Source organism: Carcharhinus amblyrhynchos, chromosome 18 (assembly GCF_965287045.1).
Source record: "Carcharhinus amblyrhynchos chromosome 18, sCarAmb.v2.hapA, whole genome shotgun sequence".
NCBI classification, from domain to species: domain Eukaryota; kingdom Metazoa; phylum Chordata; class Chondrichthyes; order Carcharhiniformes; family Carcharhinidae; genus Carcharhinus; species Carcharhinus amblyrhynchos.
This window is the reverse complement of record NC_137341.1, coordinates 35999748-36012006: the sequence shown is the minus strand read 5'-3', so window position 1 is coordinate 36012006 and position 12259 is coordinate 35999748. Positions and strand designations below refer to the sequence as shown.

The following is a 12259-nucleotide window of genomic DNA, read 5'->3' as shown; positions in this document are numbered from 1 at the left end:
CAGGGAATGCAGTGACCATTCTGTTTGCAGGAATGCTCTTATTTTGAACATCATGTAATTAAATGCAAAAATATCCAAGTACCCATCACTGGAGGTAATTGTTTCAGCAGGAAGACAACCCCCACAATGCAAAGTAAATACTACTTTTGTCAATCATTTCTTGTGTTGTAATGTCACAGCTGGGTATTGCTCTTAACTATGGTTTGCATATTTTTCTTCCAACAGCAAGTGACATGTAGCACATCAAGATTTGTTTTCTGGGTGGTTCTACAGTAGTTAAACATACTGTTTCCACCTCCATGGGCTGCTTTCCTCCATAATTTCTTCCAAGGATATTATTGAGCGAGAGTGCAGAAAAGATTTACTAGGATGCTACCAGGATTTGATGGTTTGTGTTATAAGGAGAGCTGGATAAACTGGGACTTTTTTCCTTGGAGCGCAGAAGGCTTAGACATGATTTTTATAGGTTTATAAAATAATGAGGGGCATAGGTCAGTTAGGTAGTCAACATTTTTTCCCAAAAGTAGGGGAGCTTAAAATGAGAGGGCATAGGTTGAAGGTGAGAGGGTAAAGATACAAAAGTGTCCAGAGGGGCAATGTTTTCACTCACTCAGAGGGTGGTATCTGGAACAAGTTGCCAGGAACAGTAGTAGAGGTGGGTACAATTTTGTCATTTAAAAAAAACCATTTAGACAGTTACATGGGTAAGATAGGCATAGAGGGATATGGGTCAAATGCAGGCAATTGGCACCAGCTTAGAGAGCAGTCCCTCTGCAGTCTGGATTGGCAGTTTTCCAACCCAATACTGAGTAATTAGCATTTTTGCTTTTAAAGCATTAATTGAGAATAGTGGGAATGTGATTCGAGGGAAAGAGCTGCCTGGGTTAGGGACAATCTGGGTCACCTCATTCCCAGGGCTCTACCTATGATATTCTAAAATTAGCCATGAAGAGGCTCTTTAGACAGCAGCTCCCCAATTTGCCCAAACTAGGCAAGGGAGAAGATGGTTGGAGAATAGTCGAGTGCTCAAATGGAAACAGCTCACATGGTGAGCTGAAACTGGTTGGTGTGTGAGAGATATCATTCAACTTCCCACCACTCGGAGAATTCTACTGGGACCTTGGAGTAATACAACTGTGCAACGCTGCAATAACATAGGAAGTTTAAAAAATGAAAGAAGGGAAATAAGTAAAATACCTGCATTTAGATAGAATGTTTCATTGTTAATTGTATTCAGATAGTGAACATTAACCAGGCGTTCACTTGTGCTTCTATAAATAGGAAACAGACTGAAAATGTTGTTGACTTAGGAGTTGGTGTTTGCAATCGGTATCATTGTAAATAAAAGCTATGCTCCAGTTCCATCTTTCACCAGTAGGCCATCTAGAATAGATCAATGACCTAAGGTGTCAATCACTGTGTCAAAAATAAGAAAACAGAATACCAGATTAATAATTTTAGTCTGGTGAGACGTAATGAAATAGAATGGGATAGGAATCCATTGAATCCACGGTTTGCAAGTTGGATATATCAGCTCAACAAAATATATCTGTGACAAAACAGTTTATCAGAGTCTTTAAAAGATCTAACACATTGCTAACTACAGATCAAAAGAAACTTTCCATTGTCTCCTTGCCTGATCTCCAACATCCTCTGGCCCTACAAACCCTTCAAGATATATGTGCTCCTCCAATTCTGGCCTCTTGTGCACTCCCAATTTCCCTCCACCACTAGCGACTATATAAAATCATAGAATCCCCAAGTGCAGAAGGAAGCCATTCAGCCCATCAAGTCTGCAGCAACTCTCCAAGAAAGCGTTTTACCCAGGCCCTTTCCCCATAACCTCACATTTACCCCACTAATCCCCCTAACCTCCACATCTTGAGACAGTAAGGGACAAATTATCACGGCCAATCCACCAGACCTGCACATCTTTGGACTGTGGGAGGCAACCAGAACAGCCGGAGGAAACCCACACAGACAAGGGGAGAAAGTGCAAACTCCACACCCAAGGTCAGAATTGAACCGGGTCCCTTGCACTGAGGCAGCAGAGCCAAACACCGTGCCACCGTGCTGCCCTTATGTTTAATTTTAAACACATTCTGTGTGAATGAACAAACCAGTAAAGCCATGTGAACAATAGGTGGCAGCGTCCAGTAACTGGTTTATCAGTTTTATTCTTGAGAATTGAGATTGCTGTCACAGCCAGCGTTCAAGAAGATGGTGGTGAACTGCCTTCTTTAACCTCTGCCGTCCATCTGGTGTGGGTACACCCACAGTGTTGTTTGAAAGAGTGCTTTAGATTTTTGATCCATTGACATAAAAGAATGGCAGTATAGTTCCATGCCAGGAATGCAAGCTTCTTTTCTTTTTATATAGATACATGCAATGCTTCCTCCTCTAAACTGCACAGCCAATCAACAATCATTCAGGCAACAAAAAAAACCCACACACAATCAACACTACCTTTAAGATGCTCACATACATAGCCACACCGTAATCTTAAAGGGACCATGCTGTGTAAAAAACAGGCTGCACACAACAAAGTTATGGGAATTTCAGAGACATGCATTAAGAAACTTTTTACTAGTGCGCTGGATGTTCAATACCCTAATGTCTTATCAAAAAGATAGGCAGGTCTTTTTTTAAAAAAGAGGATTGGAAACAATTTACAATTCTGAACTTGGGAGAGTAATCTTCCTATTTTCCACATATGTAGTTCATATCAGAAGATCTCTGCTCGACAGCTGAGTTCATTTGACAATTCCAATAGATGGGACTGTGTGCAACCTGTGCTGACAAATGGTAATTAAATCACATTTGCACAGTGATTGATATGTCAACATTGAAAAGCACATGCTTCTTTTAAAAAAAGACTTTCATTCCTCGATTCTAATTTTCTGTAGCCAGCTGTAGGCAAGAGGCAATAACTAATGCATTTATATGCACACCCACATTTAATAAATAAAGTATCCTGATAAATATTTGCTTTCACATCTCTAATGCTCAATGTATTTATACTCCTGAAGTATTTCACTGGCTGCAAATCAGGAGACTTCCTGAGGCTGTGAAAGACACTATAAAAATGCAAACTTGTTCTTTATTTCTTTCTATACATGCACATTACAACAACAAAATAGACATCCAAACTATTACCAATTCTTTGCTGAACAAGAGACTTTCCAAAGCTTACTAAATGTAAGAACATAAGAACATAAGAAATAGGAGCAGGAGTAGGCCATCTAGCCCTTCGAGCCTGCCCCGCCATTCAATAAGATCATGGCTGATCTGTCGTGGCTCAGTTCCACTTTCCCGCCCTCTCCCCATAACCCTTAATCCCTTCTCTTATCAAAAACCCATCAACCCGCTTCTTAAAAATATTTAGCGAGGCAGCCTCCACCACTTCAACGGGCAGAGAATTCCAGAGATTCACCACCCTTTGAGTGAAGAAGTTCCTCCTCAACTCCGTTCTAAACCGCCTCCCCTTTATCTTGAGGCTGTGCCCCCTAGTCCTACTGTCTTTTTTGAGCGGGAAGAGTCTCTCCACCTCTATCCTATCCATCCCATTCATCATCTTATACGTCTCAATGAGATCTCCCCTCATTCTTCTAAACTCTAACGAGTACAAGCCTAGTTTATTCAGCCTCTCCTCATAGCTCAATCCCCTCAGCTCCGGTATCAGCCTAGTAAACCTCCTCTGCACTCCCTCCAGGGCCAAAATATCCTTGCGCAGGTGCGGCGCCCAAAACTGCACACAGTACTCCAGCTGCGGCCTCACCAATGCCCTATACAGCTGCAGCAAGACCTCCCTACTTTTATATTCAATCCCCCTCGCTATGAAGGCCAGCATCCCATTCGCCTTCCTGACCACCTGCTGCACCTGCAAGCTGGGTTTTTGCGATTCATGCACAAGGACCCCGAGGTCCCTGTGCACCGTCGCCTGCTGCAGTTTTTCGCCACGTAAGTAATAGTCCTTCCTACCATTCTTCCTACCAAAGTGGACCACCTCACACTTGCCAACATTAAATTCCATTTGCCATTTCCTGGCCCATTCGCCCAGCCTATCTAGATCCTTCTGCAGACTCTCCACACCCTCCGCACAATTTGCCGTTCCCCCAATCTTGGTGTCATCAGCAAATTTCGACACCCTGCACTCGGTTCCCTCCTCCAGATCATCTATATAAATGGTAAATAGCTGAGGCCCCAGCACCGACCCCTGGGGCACCCCACTAGTCACCATCCGCCAATCCGAATAGCACCCATTGACCCCCACTCTCTGCCTCCTATTTGACAACCAATCCTCTATCCACGCTAACACCCTACCCCCAACTCCATGTCCCCTGACCTTCTGCAATAACCTCTTGTGAGGTACCTTGTCAAACGCCTTCTGAAAATCCAGAAAGACCACATCCACCGGCTCTCCTCTATCCACTGCCCTAGACACATCACTTCATCTGATAATACTTTACAAGAATTTAAAATCATTAAACATAACCGCCATTATGTGACAGCAATTTGAATGGGAAGACAATAACATAAGAAGCAATAAGGATTCATTGCAAAACCAGTTTTAGCATCGGGTTTTACATTTAAAAGATGCTGCCTGTTGCAATTAAGATTGTACTTTAAGATGTTCAAAACTTTGTTAATCAATGGATGCTTCAGCACTGCAGCTCTCAGAATACTGTTCCAGCCCTCCTTACATGGCAAATAGGCATCCTAAAGACTGGTTTCCCTACCTGGCCCACCTAATGTGTTCCTGACTCCAAATCCATCATCTTGGCCAAACTGTACTCACAATTAAACATTGTTGTTTGTTCCACACGAAAATGACAATGCTGCCACTACCATTCCAAGGTTTGTTCAAGACAGTATTAAAAATGGTAAACAGCAACATATTTAGATAAAACTTTATTGTAATCAAATGTCCGCATGTTCTTCACAGGAGCACCTTAAAACAAAATATGACACCAAGCCATAATTATCAGGTCATTAACAAAAGGCTTGGCCAAAGAGATTTTTTTATATTGTGTCTTAAATGAGGAAAACAAAGTAGAGGGGTGGAGGGAAGGAATTCCAGAGCTTGTGACCTAGACAATTAAAGGCACAACCAACAATGGTAGAGAATTTTGAATGCACAAGAGGCCAGAATTAGAGCACTGCAGAGATCTCAAGGGGGTTGTGGGATTGGAGGCGATTACATAGGTATTGGGAGTGGGGGGCTTAACCAGGAGTGAATGCAAGTCAGCAAAATAAAAGGATGATGGGGAATAGGACTTGCTGCGAATTAACAGGCAGCAGAGTTTCAATTACCTCAAGTTTACAGCAGTTAAAACATAGGAAAACAGCCAGGAATGCATTGGAATTGTTGAATCTAGAAGGAAAAAAAAAATGAATAAGGGTTTCAGTACCAGGTGAGCTAAGATGGGTACAAAGCCAAACAATGTTGCAGAGGTGGAAACAATCAGTCATGGTGACGGTGCGAATAGGAGGTCATGAGGAATATTTGACATCAACGTTGAGAACAGACTGGTTTAATCACACATTGTTACCAGGAAGAGGGATGGAATTGGTAGCTAGGGAACAAAGTTTGGAACAGGGGCAGAAAATAATGGTTTCAGTTTTCCAAATATTTAATTGGGAGGAAATTTCTGTTCATTCAGTGCCAGATGTCAAAGAAGCAGTCTGATAATTTACAAGTGGAGGTGTTTTTAATGTAAAGCTGGATGTCATTAACACACGTGAAAACTAATACTGTGCTTTCATGACACATGACAGTGCAGTCGCTGAGCAGAGACTGATAATCAAGTTCTGCACACGTGCGGACGGCCTCAACCGGGATCTTGGGTTCACATCACACTATCTGTAACCCCCCATGACTTGCTTGAACTTGTAATATCTCACTTACTGTCCTGTCTGGAGACAATACACATCTCTTTAACCTATGCTTAATGCTATCTCCACTCACATTGTCTACACCTTTAAGACTTGAATAGCAGATTAGCTGTAAAGACTCGCATTCTAATCAGTATTCTGTAAACTCTGTGTGCCTTTATATGCCCTGATCAGAACTTTCCACGCACCTGACAAAAGAACAGCGTTCCAAAAGCTTGTGGGTTTACTATCAAATAAACTTGTTGGACTTTAACTTGGTGTTGTGAGACTTCTTACTGTGTTAACCCCAGTCCAATGCTGGTATCTCTACATCATTTCAGGTGATGTCACAGGGCAGCATGTAGATAAGAAATTGAAAGGGGTCAAGGGTAGATCCTTGGCAGACATCAGAGGAAATGGAGCAGCAGCAGGAAAGGGAAAAACAGCTGATCGGATTGTCTCATTCTTTGTGACAACCTAGTCCATGAGGTCCTTGCACTTGTGTTGGAATGAAGGTGGAGGGGACCAGAAAAGGATTTGAAACAACTGTCTAAAGTAAAGTGATTATCCTTGCATTCCAAGATAATTCTGGAATAGTGAACAGTTTTAACAGATAGGAGTTGGGCCTGGTAGTGTTTTAAGTAGTCCAAATAGATCTGGCTAAACCAGTTATCCACTTTATTATTTCAAGTCTGTATTCTTGGACTTAAGCTGGTAAAGATGAGGGCTGCATGGGAACATGGTGAGAGAGAGTAATGATTTTATTAGGGACTAGGACATCAAAGTTGGAAGTGAAGTAGTCTCATTAAAAACACCATGACCTTTGTAATAAGCAACCAGATTTAACTCTAGAGCTCACAATCAAAACAAGGCCCAGAAATCACTGATGGACTATACTTCTTGGTACTCATCAAGTCAATGACTGGGAGTTAGTGACGCACAGAAAATTATAACTCACGCTTATATATACACCACCCAGTTAAAATTACATCTTTGGTTATCTTTTGAAATCACTGCTATAAATTATAAAACATCACTACCAAGGCCTTCCCTACTTCTGGGCTTTAAAGCAGCCTGTGCTGACATGAACCTTTTCACAAAATATAGCTTGAAATATTTTGTGTTCTGAATGAAGTAGCTTTATCATTATCAATTTCAATTTTGCAAGAACGTATGCAAAATCACAATGGATCAGGAAAGTAATAGAATCGTAAATTCTGGAATGTCAACAAGTTTTGGATAATAATTGGACAAAATGAGTAAGAAAGACAGACAAACAAGAGCTGTCTGATAATTGGTTTTGTATCCATGACCAAATAAACTAATCCCGATGCTACAAGTGACACAATGGCAGCATACTGGACATTTAGCGGGGTGAAGCGACAGGGAAAGTTTTAGCTGTCAACTCAGGTGACCTTACTGAGGTTAGAGAGGGAGGGTATAACAGAGACCATTTGGATCTCTGGAAAGTGGGCAGAAAAGGGGAGAGCTTCACCACAGGCAGTCAATGATTATAGTGGCTTCAGGATGATGAGGAGTTGTGGTCCAAAAAGCAAAAAAGAGCAGGAAAAAAACCAAGACTGAAGCAGCTGAGTTGTGCTCGCATGAAAGTAATTGAAAAAGAGCATAGCATTTCCCAATGTGTCTATAATCATTTTTCTTAAATGCTTTTTAGCAATGAAGACCAATTTTATGATTCACATTGTTTTAGAAAAGATTACAAGTGGAACAACTGACTTAGAAACTGTACAAACATAAAACAAAATGCACACCGCTACGCAAAATACGAAGTGAAAATCAGGGGATGCAAATAAAAGCCTGAAAACTAAAAACTTAGGTCAGACATTGCAATACATACATAAAATATGTCTCTTCTTATGCTGGAACTTCAGGTTAGGATGCTAGCAAGTGTTATACAAAACTGTAAAATACATGGTTCAACATTCCAAATGATAATTAGCTGATATGTAATACACTTGCTGAAATACAGAGTAATCAAATTGCTTGCTACTATAGGTCAGCATTGGATGAAGGTTAGCAGATGTAAGTGGAATTCACAGAGCAAGAGGTTTCTTTTTTGAAAGAGTGCTGGTCCAGTGTACCGAAATGCCAGGGAATACAGCTGTAAAGGTACTCATTTCATTTCTACAATGGAACCTCTATTATCCAAATATCCTTGCATATGCTAACATATGCAAGGTTACCACTGAAAGAGTAGACTCTATATTATTATTAGTTGGTAAATGATCAAAAATAAGCTTCATCTTTCAAAAGCTAACTAGATGCATCATATGTCAGAATCAGCATCTTAGTTAAAACAGACACAGGTGCTCCATGCCAAACATATGCCAGGAACCTCCTGCTATTCTGTCTTTGCTCAAAATCTTGATCAACAGTCTTGTTGCCAAAAGTCATCTTGATCCAGTGAAGTAAGTGTTATAAATTTTTTAGTTCAATTGCAATGATAAAAACATGATGTTTGTTATGTTGGATCAAAATATAACAATTTAAATACAGGGGAGACCTTAAACCTACTCTACTCTTGTCTGGTATTATTTTACTTCTCGATAAGTCTGATCCACAGTTCTTCGCCTAAGCGACACAGCAACATTTCCACAGTCTAAGAGACCAGGAAGACATGGTTGGATAGGTACAGACTTGAGTTGCAGAAGGCATCATTAGATGAGTTGATTTTTATGCTTTAGTGCAGAAGTTTAAAAAGTACTGCCAGGAAGCTGGAATTGCTAACATAACAACAGATGGTTGATTTAGATAACAGGTAGAAGCAACTTCACTGCAAATAGTGCCTTTCACCCACCCAAGGGAATTGCTCATTCAGAAAGTTAGTGTATAGGCTGAATGACATCTCCTACTCTGTAATAATTGTGATTCTATCAAAGTTGAGACAGCATAATGCATAAGTAAGCAGAGAAATTTTGATCAATCTCTAAACAGACTCTGATGTTAATAATTACCTACAAACATCTGGCAAAATTGCAATGAAAATTTTCTCTATACAATATGACATACTAGCTATCCAAACACACTGCATTTTGATCATCTACAGTAAGCTATGCCTCAACTCAATTCCATTGGTGCATAGAAAAAGGAACAACAGAATAAAAATGTAAAATAGCACTGGAACCCCTCATTCTGTTAAGTCCAAGAACCAAACTCAATAAACTGTTAGCCACCATCTCTTTTTGATGACCCAATGATGAGAATTGTGCAAGCAATATTCATTGCCCTAAACAGTACTGGTAGTTCCATTTTGTAGTTCAAAAACCCAACAGCACCAGCCCAAGGTTCCTCTCATTACAAGTTTCCTTTCAACTATCATAAAGTTCAAAGGAATATTTTTGCTTAACAATTATTCCACTTAAGGAGAGCTGTACAACTCATTTGTGCTCTTCGCAATTGAACTACAATCACCTTGTGCAATAAATATGCTTCTCAACAATGTTCTTACAGAATATTCTTTCTGCACATTCTTTTCTGAGGTTCATGGAATATAACTGATTAGACTCAGTTCTAGTCCTGAACTATGCTGTTTCTCAAGGTTGGTCTTGTTTCTGCTGGAACTTAGAAGAGGGGTGATTGAAGTATAACAAGGTCCTGAATGGTCTTGACCAAGTGGATGTAGAAAGGATATTTTCTCTTGTGCGCAAGTCTAAAACTAGGGACGCATTATTTTAAAATTAGGGGTTGTCCTTTTAAGGCACAGATGAGGAGAATATTTTTCTCTCAGAAGAATGTGCAACTTTGGAACACTCTGCCTCAGAACATGGTGGAGATGGGGTTATTAAATATTTTTAAGGCAGATAGTGTCTTGCAGGCAAGGGATATCAAAGGTTGGGGGTAGGGGTAGGAATAGTAGAAGGAAATGGGGAATTTGTAGCACAAACAGAGCAGAGACGATCTGATTGAATGGCAGTGCAGACGTGAAGTGCTGCATGGCCTACTTCTGCACCAATTCTGTGTGTTCATATAAATAGGGACTTGATACGTAGATTCAAACTTACATAGTGACTGAACTTTCTCTGATAGCATTGAGGATTTAGATAAAAGATTGCAATACTTCAGGGAATGATCAAGTACAAAAAGGAGGCTTTTTGCGAAATATGTTTTCAGGAGAATAGCATCTGAACTTTGATTACAGGTGGTGAGCTTCAGAGGTGAAAATATAAATGAATTCAAAATGCATTGCGTTCTCTACCTGACCTAGTTAACGTGGGCAATATTAGTAAAGTCACAGGGAAATAGGAACCACCTTGCACAACAATGCAGAATTCAATCGTGAAAGTTTTTGTTTAGATATTAGGTATATAACATATTGCTGAAAAGGGAGGCACGTTGCTAAAACTCTTCACCATGCACTCATGAGGACAAATTCAAGAATGCCAAATTTCAAATGATCACAATAATTTATACCACAGGAAAAAAGGCTGCTGATTGGTTGGCAAGTTGACTCTGATTAGCTGAGATGCTGCCAAGCAGAAAGCAACAGAGAACTATAGACTTCCCCAGCTCTCGGGTAATTCAGTCAAGGTAAAAAGGCTTGGACATATTCCTTTTATTTGCAGAGAACAGATCTCAGTTCTGTCCCACTAGAAGCATAAAATAAGCTTATGAGCTAGACTGATCTTCTTAAGTTGGCTGTTAGTGTAGCTATTAGCGCACTTCAGACTATGGTACGTGCTCTGCATATGACAAACAACCTGCATTACAAACATGCTGTTTGATCCCATCAGCCAGTTGTGGTGTGTGACACACATACCTGGCATCAGGCCTGCACTGAAATTCCAAACATAAACTTGTTCAATGTGTGGAGAGAATGCCTTTTTGGACTAAGAATTCTGTTAGTGGAAAATACCACTCGTGTAGCCTCTGCACAGTAACAGCGTAAAATGGCTTGCTTAACCTGGAAAGGCAAAGTATTTCAAATATTTGAACAAATAGGTTAAGCAAATTATTTCATCCACGAACAGGATGTTGCCAGCAGCTCAAAACAACATTCTATCTACCACACAATCAAACAACACCACGTATGAATTTCAGTGCAGGTGTGATGCCAGGTATGTAAGCAGCTTATCCCAACAATTAGTGGATTGAATCTTGTATGATCCTTTGGATGTTCGTAATACACAGAGCACAGACCATACTCAACCAGCCCCTGCTGGCAAAACTCAAAACACTACGTCTGCTGTTGGATGTGTTCTGCAATTAGGAAACACTTGCTGAACAATCCTGAGTGTGCTAACTAGTCAAGGTCATAATATAGTTCATTTCATCTATTTGCCAGAAGTAACATGCATTCTGATGCAAAGGCCTAAGGCAATGTCTGGTTGCAGTTGACTTGTTAATCAACTGGCATCCTTTTTTCCTGTAGTATAATTTGTTGTGATCACTTGAAATTTGGAATTCTTGCATTTGTCCTAATCATTGCACAAGGCCAAAAAAACCTCAGTAACATTCAAGTTCTGAACTACCAAGTGACTTGTCTATAAAATAGTTCTATCCCAGTGGGCGCAATAGCCATAACAATGCTTTAGAACCCTCAAACATGATCAAGATAGATGACCAGTCTATTTCTGTGGTGTTAGCTGTGGAATGAATATTGTCCAGGTTACCAGGGTAACTTCCTTGTTCATCTTTGAATAGTATCAAAGAGTTTTGATACTCACCTGAGCCTCAAATTAACAGTTTTTCTGAACGTGCATTTTTTTTCTTTCTTTACTTGGACCACTGGTATTCCTAAGCCATGATACCTCAATATTAAGAGCTTAAGAAGACAGGAGCAGAAGTAACATGAGACACAAACAGGAAAAGAAAAGTAACCTTATAGCCTATTGAGCCCTCCACCATTCAATACTACCAAGGCTGATCTTGGCCTTCAATTCTAATGCCTCCTCCAAATACCTCTTGATTTCCTGAGACATTAAAAATCTGTCCATCTCAACCTTAAATATACTCACTGACAGAGCATCCACAACACTCAAGTTCAAAATAGTAAGTTAACCCCAGGTATCCCAAATCATTGAGTTTTTGCTTTTTTTTTGATCATTTGGTTTTATTGAATACAAGACTATGTTTTGATGATGAAAAGGCTGCAGATTTCTGCGCAGTTTGTCCTAGATGGCAGCAAATGCTTGCTAATTTTTCTCCACTAAGAGAGCCTGTCACTCAGTAGCAAAACAGCAACTGGTGCACTGCAGTACACACCAAATGGGAAGGCTTACACGTTTGAACAAAATGTACCGAGTCAGGAGGTTCCTCTTACAGAACCGCTCGTTTACAGCTCAGAGTCAATCACTTATCCATCTTCTTGCCAAAAATATCATGCATACCAGAAAGCCTGCTGTGATCTGTGCTCATAATACGCCAT

At 40.3% G+C, this 12259-nt stretch overlaps 1 protein-coding gene across 1 annotated transcript in view; it reads right to left on the bottom strand.

Annotated features, from left to right (window-relative positions):
* lmtk2 (lemur tyrosine kinase 2) overlaps window positions 1–12259 on the bottom strand; it is a 125504-nt gene that overhangs the window by 43097 nt on the left and 70148 nt on the right. The gene's annotated exons all lie outside the window — the stretch shown is intronic.